A 13,703-nucleotide genomic window follows, 5' to 3' on the forward strand; every position below is an offset into this window, starting at 1 on the left:
CTGGGGCCCCGATTGTGGTTGTTGCGGTCGAGATTGTGGTAGGAAGGAAGTAGCTTGCGGTAGAAAGGCAATACAGAGTAGTAGAATGGTGCTTGACTGTAATAGATAGATTGTAGGGGTATTTTTGCCTTTGGCTGGTGACGGGTTGAATTACTTTTAACTAAAGAAAAGGTAGATGAAGACTCAGAGGTGGTAGAGGTAGTAGGGAACGAGGGAGAGTCAGTGGTCGATACAGAAGAGGTAGATGAAGAATTAGTCGAGACGGTGGACAGAAAAGGAGAGGTAGAGATGGATGAAAAATTGGTAGAGGCAACAGACAACGAAGGAGTGCTTGTGGTAGAGTTAGAAGAACTGGAAACGGAAGGGATGATTGAAGAAAGGGTGTTAGATTTAGAAGAGACGGGTGAAGGATTGATAGAGGTAACAGGCAGTGGAGGAGAGTTAGATTTAGAGGAGGCAGAAGACCCTGAAACGGTGGATAACGAAGGTGTGTTGGTGACTGACTTAGTAGTGGTGGAGATAGTAGATAACGAAGGAGAATTAGTGACAGACGAAGAATAGTTGGAGACAGCAGATGCCGAAGGAGAGCTAGTGGCAGACTTCGTAGTGATGGAGATAGTAGATAACGAAGCAGACTTAATGGTAGCCTTAGAAGGTGTTGAGATGGAAGGGAAGATAAGAGAAAGTGTGTAAGTGTAAGGGAAGGAGATGAGCAGGAGAACCACCACCAGCACCCACCCCCACCACAACCACCCCCACCTCCTCCTCCCCTCCCTCTCACTCTCTGGATCCCTCGATGTCTTCCTGTAGGGACGTCAGAATGGGCAAGGATAATATATATCTTATTTTTGTTTGTGGACTTATTAACCCCTTATATAAATCGATGACATATTTATTGATACGATTCCTACCTCCAGACGATTTTATTCAACGTAGGAGAGACTTTTTGAATTGGATGGGTTGGATTTTATTTTAGCTGTCATAAACCCTTTTGTCACGGTGGAAGGGTAAATAAATCTGAAGTGGGGAGATATGTTAACCTCTTCAATCCGGCGGCGTCTTTTATTGACTGATTTTTGCTAGTGGAGGATTAATGAAGGCTGTATCATATCCTCCCAGTTTGAAAAATCTCCCTCAGACTAAATAAAATCGTCTGAGGCGGTAAGAAAAAATACGGTAATACGCCATGGGACTGAAGTGGTTTGCCCCGTGAATCCTGTGGCACATTTACTAGTACATCATTTCTACCTACAGATGATTTTATTCAGCTGTGGGAAAGGGGAATTTTTCGAACTAGAGGGGGGTTGGATTTAGCCATATAAGCCTTTTCAGTTCTTCTAGTCGTTTCAGACTTAAATAAAAATTGCCAGGACATAACAAGGCTGAAATAAAGAATACCTCGTTTTGGTGAAGAGATCAATCTTTAGAAATGGGTATGTTGATTCTAAACCGATGAAAACTTGATAAAATATTATTCTTCAGTAAAATAATAGCCATCAGTATCAGTCGGCTGTAGGCACGTATTTAAGTCGCTTCAAGATCTCTCGTTACGCCTAATACTTAGCGATTTATTCAGACATTACACCTCGTAGTCCCCGAAGATGTTATCGATGCAAAACTGTATCGGTATGAAAACAATATGAATAAAGTTAGAAGATGTATTAAAGAATAAATAACAAATCTCATAGGAAGAAGTGTTACGAAGGGTCTTAACCTACTCAGAATAAGAACCTTAGCCCCTTCAGCCAGCAGACGTCTTTTGTGTTTGATGTTTGCTGTTACCAGACTATTTTATTCAACTTAGAGAGTGTCTTGGTAGTGAGGGAGTTCTTGAAAGTTGTACCTAACCCATCCACATCGAATATCTCCCCCTGACGTGAGCAGAATTGTCTGGAATGAAATAAACATCCTCGTAGTGAAGGGGTTAACCTGTTGACTGTAAGCTCGAGAAATCACCTTGAAAAATGATATACCTTAGAGCCATATATAAACCGCTCTAGATATTTCCTAACACTTGCTCCATAGCAATGTATTTTGCACATTAAATATCAGTATCCTCTCGTGTGATATTAATGCCAAACTGTATCAGCAGAAAATTTAAAAAGAGTATGCACAAGAATGTTTAGGCTAAATATATTAAATAAATCACTAAGGAAGAAGTGTTACGAGACTCCTTGTGCCACCTGGAGTACGGCCTTTATTGTCAAATCTGCTAAAGGACGCCTACGTCTTTTTTTTTTTTTTTTTTTTCTGCTACTACTCGGCGACTTTAATCGGCTTATGATGGACATTACCAGCTGGGTGTGTTAGATATAGCCTTCATTAACCCCTTCATCACTGAGGGGCTGTACTAAGCCAAATAAACATTGTCTTTTATCGTTGGGGGGGGGGAATAATGCTGCTTCAGTTAGAGAGGTCTTTTCCAAACTGATTATAATCGTCTGGAGTTAAATAAAATTAAAAAAGTAATAGTAATATAAAGGCCTCAAGGTTTAATTGGCCATTTTTATTGATAGCGATTATTCATTATTATTAGTATATTTACATTTTCCGTGTCTGAAATCATTACAACACCATATCCACAATGCTTCATGGGATAACTGTTGTTTGTAATTATCTTGATAGCAGGAATTTAAATTTCTTAGGTAAACTAAGTATCGATGACAGCAAAAAAATGTGTTATGGAAAATCCTAGTAATTTATGCGATACCTTTTAGTCTCTTCACCTCTGTTATTGGCAGGGACAACATTACAGCACTTCAGTCAGCTCGGGAACACGGAAACATACAGTACAGTACTTCAGTCAGCTCGGGAGCACGGAAACATACAGTAAAGTGCAAAAGAATGTGTTTCTTTTCTTAGGTAGAAAAGATCAAGTATACTTAAATCATCACTGAATTTGTGGAAAATACATTTTTTCCAGAGAAAGTAACAATTTGCTTAGCTTTTTCGTATGTAAAATATTATTCCATCAGTGATAATGACTGTCCTTCAGGAGATATTAAGTAAATGTAGTGTAAATCATTACCAGTATAACTGCGCTATGCCTGACAACTACGCGTATAGTAGTAGTAGTAGTAATAGTAGCAGCAGTAGTAGTAGTAATAGTAACATTAGTAGTAGTAACAGTAGTAGTATTAATAGTAACATTAGTAGTAGTAACAGTAGTAGTAGTAGCAGAAGTAGTAGTGTTGTTAGTGTAATACCAGTATAGTAATAACGTTGTATTTTCAATAAACTCGTTTGGAAATAGTGTACAAATACTTACATCACATCAAGGTAGTTGTGCTCTGAAGTAACATCATCAAGGCGTCTCTGCAAAGGGAGTGAAGATAGCTAATGCGTCTTTTTTCAATTAACTGGGGCAAATGTGTGAGCCGTACTTAACCCCCTGAATCCCTTGATGTTGTTTGTTGATTTATTCTTGCTGCCTCCAGACGATTTACGCAGCTTAGGAAAATTTACGAACTGAGTTGAATGTAGCCATTGTAAGCACCAGTCAGTATGACAGGCGTTTCCCAATCTGAGTAAAAACTTCTGGAAGTAGCAAGACTAAACTACCAAGTACATGTCATCGGGTTTAAGGAGTAAAAAGTTCAGCGTATTCGTTTCAGACTTCTTCATTTTAGTTATGTTGAATTAGGATATATCACTGAAGTTAGATTAAGTATTATTTTGCCAGGCTAGGTTATACTGAGGCTACAGATAATCAGCCATAGTATCATTCATTCATTCATTGCCAGACGCCATGTATCCCAAACGGGGTGGCCAAGGGCTTAGAGTTAATTGTTTTACAGGGAGGGGCACTAATCCTCCACCAACCCCACTTGACACGTAGGGAGAACGTTATGCCAACAGCATCTGGTGTTCCCAGGCGGTCACCCATCCAGGTACTAACCAGACCCAACGTTGCTTACAGACTTTGTGTATTGAAGCAAATACATCATCATCATCATCCAGACCTCCTTTCCCACCCAAGGACAGGGTGAGGAAATACGATATATAATTAAACTGAATGTTTCATATATTTTTGCATTCACACTTTTCAACTTTGGCATCTTTATGACTTTCATTTATAAATTCTTGCAAATCTAGAGATGCAACTTGTCAGCCATAGTAGTTTAGTGATAATTCATTCAGGCTAACCCGTAGATGGAATGAAATTATTTTACTAACGTAACGGTTCGAATGGTTAATTGTACACTAAAAAGGGAAAGAGGAGGAATTTTCGTCCATAGATCACGAGGCCTGATGCTGACTTGTTGATGAAACTATCCACTCACCGTATGTACGTGAAATATAATATCCTCTCTCTGCTCTTCTCTCGCTAGTCCATGTACTTACAAAGCACACCACAGTACCGTGAGGAATGAGGAACAAGTTAACACTGAGAGGAGTTAAGCACAAATCCTACATGTGAAGTGTTTCGACATACGTCCGCCGGGGGGGGAGGGGGGATGGCGGTCACTCGCTTCCCGCCAAAATTCGTGACGTCACTTAATCACATGCATGTAGGGTGTCCAACTACTAAATCAAGGCTATTTCTAGCCAGCCCTGAGTACAATGCCTCTTAACCTACTCGCGTAAACTGAAGTTTGGTACAAATGAAACTTACTGGTGATATAAGGCTATTTGTAACCAGCCTGGAACACAGTACATATTAGCCTACTTACATTGTGAGTGAATGGATTAATATGAATGTAGTAGGTGGTGGGTATTGCTTGTGGGTCAGGTGTTACTGTACCAATTATTCAACAGGAAATTAACCTCTTCAGTATCATGACTTACTGTTTCCTTGTCCCTTCTGGAAACTATTTTCATCATACGAGTTCTTTGTGCGAAAGGGTTTGTACATATATATATATATATATTGTACTACATGGTGAACTGGATGCACTTTAGTCCGTATTTTAATTTTGCTGCCGCCAAACTCTACTGCAACTTTAAGGAGAACTTTCATTGAAGAGCCTTTGTGTGTGTGTGATTCACCGGGTCGGTCATTATCACTTGATGGTCGTGATCGTCAGCTTTTTACCCTCCCGGAAGGGAGCTGAGAGCTCATATAGTCCGATCTAAGGGCAAGGCTGTGACCTTCACACACACCCATCCCCTTGCTCAAGGGGGACAGTAACCACCCACTTCATCAGTGAAACTTTTCGCAACCTGAGCGAGGCGCGAACTCCCGTCCACCAGCTGGCAAGCGAGAACGTTACCACTGCACCAGCGAGCGGTGTGTGTGTATGTGTGTGTGTGTGTGTATGTGTGTGTGTGTGTGTGTGTGTTAAAGTGCAGTATGGGAAGTAAACAACGTTAATCGCTTCATTTATAGATTACTTTTACCAACGCCATGCTGTTTTATTCAACTTAGTTAAACTATGTTAACCGCTTCAGTTATAGTTTTTACGAACGCCATTGTTTTCTTCAACTTACACAGGACCCCCTCGTGTTATTAAGAAAATAATCCGCTGGAAAATGTGAGAAAGTTGTAACATATGTTAAGAAGAATGTATGGGTAGCCTACTAGGGTCCGTATTCTCTTTGCCTTAGGATATGCTATAACACTTCTTTCTCAGCTGTGTATTTTGAACTTTACACCTTAACATCAGCCTGTATGTTAAGAGGGCACAAATTAAATACAAACATCAAGGAGGAAGAAGGGCTATGATTTCCCCTGACAACGAGAATACATTGCCAAATTAGAACTTATAAACCTGAGAAGGTTTAATACCTATTAATGCTTATCAAGTGCCTTAGGTTCGTAAAGGCAGTCAGGCTTTGTTGAGTTCTGTAAAACGACAGAAGACAATCAGCATTACCTCCAGGTCCCCAGCTTTAGTGTTGGATGACCTTTGACAAGGTAGAACCAAACTTTATCCAAGGGTGTGACCAAGCCGCGAATCGAACTCGGGTTCCCCAATTAGCGGGCTGGATGTGGTGTAACCCATGCAACAATGGTTTCCCGAAAAAAACAGAAATACATTATCGCCTGTGGAGTACCTTTGAATGAAACTTGTGATAATCGTACAGTAAGTCCGACATTTCTGTAGCGCGAGTGACTACGTTCTGTAATGTGGGATGAAGGTTGGTCACATTTAACAAGTACAGTGTTCTGTAATGACAATAAAAAATTAGGGGCTTGCAAACAGTTTCGCTCATTCTTTTAAATATAGGGTGGTGACTAGAAGAAAATATCTTTTGGTCATGGAAATAGTAGTCATATGGAGTAATGTTGTAGGGAAAATACCTTTTGGTCATGGAAATGGTAGTCATGTGGAGTAATATGATAGGGACGATGTAAAAAGTAGGGTAATGAACAGGGGAAAAAAAAAAAGGGGGGGGAGGGGGGGGGAACCGCTGTATTTACGAGACAGGTTGGCCACAGCCACAACATAATGTGAAATGGAGACATAAATTCAGCCTTCAAAAAGCGTCATGCACTTAGTTGATATGTAAATGTTATTGTGAAAAGTAGGCCTAAACTTTGGCATTCAGTAAAGTAGGGTCATAAATTCAACCTTCAGAAGTATGTAAATGAGGCTGAAACAGAATGGCGGGCAACCCTAGGGTTGCCTGTTAGCAACTATTTAACCAGATATAGATACCGTATATATATATATTGTCGTTGAGTAATATCTTTCATGGATTTGTTTATTTGTTTATTTATTTTTTTTTTTTACTAACGCAACCATATTTACTAGCGATATTCAAGAAATGTATAGTGCTCAACGACCGCTTAACACTTTTGAGAGCAAATTTACAAAGTTATGTAAGTAAATGTGGTGTGGCAACTCATGGAGGCGGCTTGCGGAAAACAAGTGAAGGTCGTGGTCTCTTATTGTGTTACCGCGCTGTTAATTACGCCGCTGGCCTCATTGTTGTACTCCTGGCCCGCTGAAGTGCGCTGCTTGCCTCACACGCTGCATGCATAGTGTAGGGTTCGTTGTCCGCAAGAATAAAATCGAATGACTGTAGTAGGAAAGGAATGAAAAAGACTATCTCAGTGTAGATATTAATGGAGACCTATAGCTTTGCACTAACCTCACAGTGATGACGTATTTCTATGTAGTTTATCATTGCTCACTTCTTTCTTATTGTTTTAAAGTTCGAATTAGATGGGTTAGATATACAATCGTCATCATTCACCCTATCACTTCAAGAGGCCTCCCTTAAGGTAAAGGGAAATAATCGTCTGGTAGCAGGAAGATTATAATAGGAAAATGTACCATGGGCTGAAGACAATTGCTCCACTGGTCTCATTGTTGGACATTGTATTGTACTGCATACACAGGCTGCATGACAAGTACTGAGCTGATGTGCGTTGTCTGCTGTGTATCTGACTTGTATCCGACCCGTGACGAATAGAACTATTTTTTTTTTTTTAATTGATATGACAGGGCACCAGATACTACTTACAGTGGCTGCATAAAAATATGAAGTGGGAGTTAGTTAAAATAGACTAATGGCTATCAGTTGCAAATTGGATCATTCAGGCAAGTACAACGACCAGTAAGAAGTTAAGAATGAGATGCTAAAATCTGCAACCTCTACCTCCTCACGAAACTGGAATTCACTCTATTTAACCAAGGGCTGCTGATAATGAAATAATTCCCTCATGCATTTTGAGCCAAGGACGTGATTCTCAAATCTTACAGTCGCCATCTATGAAATTCGAGGTGCTTGTAACTTTGTCCACAATGAGAACTGTGTAAAATACAGTCACACCTAACGTGTTTTCTGCCTCGAAATCCCATCATCTCTCTGACACAGATTATCATGAAAATTCCTTCGCTATAGAATTCGTTGGAGAGACATGTCCACGTCTGCAAGGGTTAACTTCTAGGAATATTGTCACGAGGAAGTCAGTTCCATGAGTAAATTTTTTTTTTTTTTCTTAGGTTCTTTATTTACCATTCAGTACAAGCCTCAACACTGGGGAACACTGCCCCTGAAGGCCAAGCAGAGAAGGGTGCATGAGAGCAAAGAAAAAAAAAATCGGTATCTTAGGGTATAGAAGGTATAAAAGTAATTATCACTACAAGCACATTAATGAACAAAGACATACAATGACATACATGGTACAGAGTTGTTGCAGTAATTATCATTACATGCTTTTATGTACATACGTATGCAGAGAGAGGCACATATGCACACATACATATACGTATATATCGATACATATATGTATATATTCACGCACATGTAACCATAGACATACTGCATGTACAGAATTTCAAGGTAAATACCAGTGCAGTCATCCCGCGGAAACACAGGCTACTAATAGAAAATGAAAGAGAAAACGGACATGGACAGGTGTTTGAGGGCAGACTGTTTATTTTCCTTGATTTAAGCAATATTGCCCACAGTGCTTGACACCATAAACATAAATAAGTTATTTGTATTGTATCAGTGCCATTTCCGTCAGTGCGTTTACCATAATGTAATGATACATACGCTACAAAGTTTTTAAGGACATTGATACTAACTGCTTATTTGTGATAAGTTTATTTGGGGTAACCAGTTCACACACACACACACACACACACACATTAGTGCTAGTGCTTCTGAATACAGACTTCAGTCACAGACATCTTTAAAAGCAAATATTTATTGTACTTCGCTGCAGTCATCCATTAGCAACATAAGTTATACAGAAGTAACTGGCAAGAACCAAAATGTTATCAGTCATAGCCAGACGCCATAATCCCACAAGGAGTGCCCGTTATTCTTGAGTTAGTTGTTTACGGGGAGGGACGCTAATCCTCCGCCAACCCACTTGTTGACACGTAGGGAACATGTATATTTTGGTTTTATGCCTACCGCCCAGTTTTGTAAATGGTTTCCTGGCTTACAGGTAACCAGTAGGCTTGCCACTCAATGTAAAGCCAATTGAAAAGTTGCTTATTGACTTGTTAACCTCTTATGTGGGTATACTTACAGTAGTCACCATTAGGCTTGCCACTCAATGTAAAGCCAATTGAAAAGATTCGTATTGACTTGTTAACCGCTTATGTGGGTGTACTTAGTGACTTATAATGTAGTGCTCAAATAGAATATCAGCCTACCTTTATTGAAATATAACTGATACCGGTATCAGTAATAATAATTGCTGAGGAAACGCCATTCCGGAGCAGTTAGTACCCCAGGTAAGGTGAGGGCACCAGTATTATGCAGTATATTTAGCAGTTACCTCCTGACCATCTAGTATCCTTGGGAAACAGGTGAAAACATTCTTTAGGGTGCGTTTCCCTTCGCTTCCCACGTAAACAGCCTCAACTCTTGAAACAGGTGGCACGAAGCCTACCGTCACTGAGGTGAGCGTACTCTAATGTTTGTCTACATACCCCACTGGTCGCAGTAGACGACACTTAGCTGATGGTGCCTGCCATCCAGCCGAGCAACACGGTACTGTATATAGTTCACCCTCATTTTGCCTCGTAAAGTGCAGACTTCCACGTGACTCTGCTGTATATTCCTTGGATAACTCCCACCCTGTGATGACGTCCTTTGACTTGCAAACTATCATGTGGGAGGGAGCGGTGCGTATACCCCACCCCCTATTTGTTTTTGTTTTTTCTTCCACTTCTTCGACCAATTTATTTTTTATGCTGCCAGGCGATTTCATACAGTTTAGGAAATCCCTCTTAGAGAAGGAGGTAATGAAGGATGTATCTAACCCTTCAAGTCCGATAAGCGTCTCCTAAGTTACATGTAATCGTCTCTTGTTAGCAAGAAAAGAAGAGGCTGAAAGTGAATGCAAACTCCCAATTTTCAACAAGTCGTATCACCATCTGCCACAATTCCTGCGACTCCCCGCCATCCTTCCTACCACCACCCACAAACTTTTCTACCATCGCCATCACCTTCCATCATTTTCACCACAACTACCAGTTACCAACATTTTCACCACAGTCACCACCTATCACTATATCTGCCACCATCAACTAGTAAGTATTGCCACCACCTACCAACATTTCTACCATCAGGTTACCAGCAATGCTTCCACCACAGCTGTACCAACACTGGCCCCCATCATCACCTTAATTACAGGTTTGTACATCACGCGGCAGGTGACCTACTCACATGCTTCTTATTATCTACCTTGCTCTTTTTAACTCCTGTCTCTCTTTAATTCTCTCTCTCTCTCTCTCTCTCTCTCTCTCTCTCTCTCTCTCTCTCTCTCTCTCTCTCTCTCTCGTGAAATGAAGGCCTAAAAAAAAAAAAATCTCTCCATGAAGAAGACGGGGTACACTTCTAATGCTATTCAGTATTCTATGATACGCACATGCCGTGTGTTGAGAGAGAGAGGGGGAGGGGAGTCATTGTGTTAAATTTGCATGTTCTTGTTGTGTGTGTATATATAACGGTATCTGTAATTCTGTTGAGCATGCCTGTGTATCCTGTGTATGTATTGTGCCCGATTGTGCTCGGAAGTTGGTGTGTGTGTAACGTTAACCTCTGCAGCACGAGTTGTTTCCTGAGGTGAATAAATCATACTGCGTTAACCTGAATGTAACAATGGGACTTGTTTGTATTGTACTGAAAGGGATAGTAGGACACTGTATCAGACCTTCTCATATCGATATATATATATATATATATATATATATATATATATATATATATATATATATATATATATATATATATATATATATATAGTCCTATGGTATCAAGTATATTAACACAACCCCGTCAGTCCGATGAGATATTTGTCATTTTGATCAAGCTACCACTACCACCAAACGATTTTAGTCAACTCTAGAATGCCATCTAGGAGCGGAGAGGTCATTGAAAACTATATTGAAATTTTTCCTCTCCAGCTGGGAAAGTTTTTCCTGAATTAAGTCGTCTGGAGATAACAAGAATAATAAGTGCAAAAATAGTACCTGCTGGAGCTTCAGAACCTGTTGCTTTTCTAGCCTGTCATCCGAAAATCGGTAATGAGTGACTGACGGACAGCTTGATTTCTAGAAATTCTCCTGCATCGAAGAATATATAACTTGAATGAATGTTTAATTAGCCGGGGACGGCCTGTGGTTTTTACTGCACGTCAGATGATTTTACTCGCCTCTGGGAAACGTCCTAAGCCAACTGTGTCTAAAGGACGACGTAGTATAGAAACGGTTAAGAGATTTCATTTTATTGTTTGCCGGAATAGAAAGATTCGGCTAGCATCTTGATCAGTTCCTTATTTTTGTTTGTTTGTCTGCCCTCTGCAGGTCACAATTTGGTGCCAGTCGTCCTGAAAAAGAAAAAAAAAATCAGAAGGTAGATATCCATAAACCCTGGAAGCCTATTATTTTTCATCAAAATCGGTCAAAGGCCTTGGGCTTGGTGGGGGTTGAATCCCTATCTTTATCATTGGGCCGATTTTTAAAAATTCATCTCTCCGTCAATTCTCATCGGATCTTTATGAAATTTTAAAGACACATAGAAGGTGGCAGTGTCTAACGCCAGACACAATCGGATCCAGCCGGCAAGCGCTCTGCCAATGGCGGTTTCATTATTATTATTTTTCTGGGGAGGGGGATTGCTTTTATCTCCAGTACAAAAAGTCAATCCCTTCTCTCTGAGTATATTACATGGTGGAAGCAAGAGTATATAATACCATGGTGCAAAACTGATTAACCATTCGACGTAATTCTTCTTTTTAACTGCAGCCTTTAGACGATTTTACTGTGTCTAGGGATGACCTTTAGCTGCAGCAAGGTTAGTGAAGGCTATATCTAATCTCTCCAGTTCCTAAAATTTCTGGAAAGCTGTGCAAAATGGACTGGTGGTAGAATGAATACATTGGAGTATACGCCAGTGGAGGGAAAGAATAACGCCTACGGGATGAAGAGGAAGTGACGCAAGTAATTCAACAGTTTCACGCATATCGGCCGGACCTTACGCCACTCTACTGTATGTAGTCCCTCTGTCGGAAACTGCGTATTTCGGAACCTGTGTTCAGAAAGCCGAACATAACACTTTGAATCCGGTGACTTAGTTTTTAGTTACCATTATTACCACCAGACGATTTCATTCAATTTTGGAATGGCCTCGTACTGAATAGATATATTAAGGGTAACATGTAACCCCTCCACCTGGGAAAAAAAAAAAAAATCTGTTCTTTGCTGAATAAAATCGTCAGAAGACAGCAAGAGTAAAATTAAGGAAGACACCCAGAAGCACAGCGGGCCAGTCCTTAAAGCAGAGAGTACAAGGAACATAACTGATTTAGTACTTTCCACTCGAGAACGTGATTTGTAGTTGATTCGAGCGACTTCCATTTTTTTTTTTTCTTTAGTATAGGAGAGACATATCGAACATGAGGTGTTATGGTCTTCATTAACCCCTACACTACGAGGCATCTCCCCTTACCTGAATAAAATCGCAAAAGAGTGACAAGAATAGATTTAAATGTAGACGTGCAGCATCGTATTGAAAGGATTCACTACCTCGATCCGATCACGTATATTTCATTCTTACTGCCTCCAGACGGATTTATTCAGCTTACTAGAAACATTTCGAACTGTGGAGGAGGGAGTAAGATACAGGTTTCACTGACCCGGCTCCGACAAAAATGTCTGCTGAGATGAAGATCATCGTGTGGAGATAGCACAAATAAACTAGTAGAATACCGGTACGTCACCAGATTGAAGGGGTTAAGATTCTAGTGTCGTTCCCATGGAGTGAACAGCTGCAAGTTGATTTTATAACGCAATATATATATATATATATATATATATATATATATATATATATATATATATATTATTTATTTATTCTGTAGACATTGAGGTATGGAGCAGATTTTTAACACAACAGGTCGATTATTTATTTTGTACTGTATTGCATCGAACACCTTATCCAGCAGAGAAGTGGCTTTTCGAATTGGAGGGATTAGATGTACCCTTCATGAACCTCTTGAGTACTAGGGTGCTTTTGTATTAAGCTGAATACAGTCATCTTGTACCAAGATTAAAAGGTAAGAGCTGGGTCATCGGAATGAAGTGGTCATCTCCTTGAATCCGGTAACCTCGTCTTAATTATTCTTGCTATCTGCAGGCGATTTTATTCAGCCATATTTAACCCCTTTACTACTGCTTACCCATCCCAAGTGGAACAGTCTTCTTGGGATAGTAAGGAGAGAGAGAGAGAGAGAGAGAGAGGAGGAGGAGGAGGAGGAGGAGGAAAGTGAGAGATGGAGGGATTACATAAGTAAACAAGAGCATTGAAACGGTTTACTGTAGTTTGCGTGTTCAGTGTCGGCTTAAAACTGCAATTTTCTAACAATATAAAAGTGACGTGCTTTCCGCATGCAGTCGGATGGAGCGGTGGGTGAGGGAGAGCCTAGTGTGTTTATGTCTGATTCCACTTTTATCGTGGATCTTAGCACTCATACTCCCATAAATGACTCAACTGAATGAAGTAATATGGCGTTAGCTGGAAAAGAATACAAGAGTTGTCCCGACCGTGAGAGTATTAATGGCGACATACCGCTTTTACTCTAACCTGACCTAAAAGTGCCATCACTCTGTATGCCGGGTTATGAAAATGGATTAACACTATAATAGGATGCTAGTCATGAAGTGCTTTCGAAAGGATGTAGAGCTATGGTAATATCTTTTTCCTCCAGTGACCTGCGTAAAATAAGCTGCCAAAGGACGAAGATCTGAGCCAGGTTAAGGTAAAAAGGTAATAACTTTCGTGCATCCGTG

The sequence above is a fragment of the Coenobita brevimanus genome, chromosome 1 (assembly GCF_032717465.1).
Source record: "Coenobita brevimanus isolate Jiangsu-jjx chromosome 1, ASM3271746v2, whole genome shotgun sequence".
In the NCBI taxonomy this organism is placed as follows: domain Eukaryota; kingdom Metazoa; phylum Arthropoda; class Malacostraca; order Decapoda; family Coenobitidae; genus Coenobita; species Coenobita brevimanus.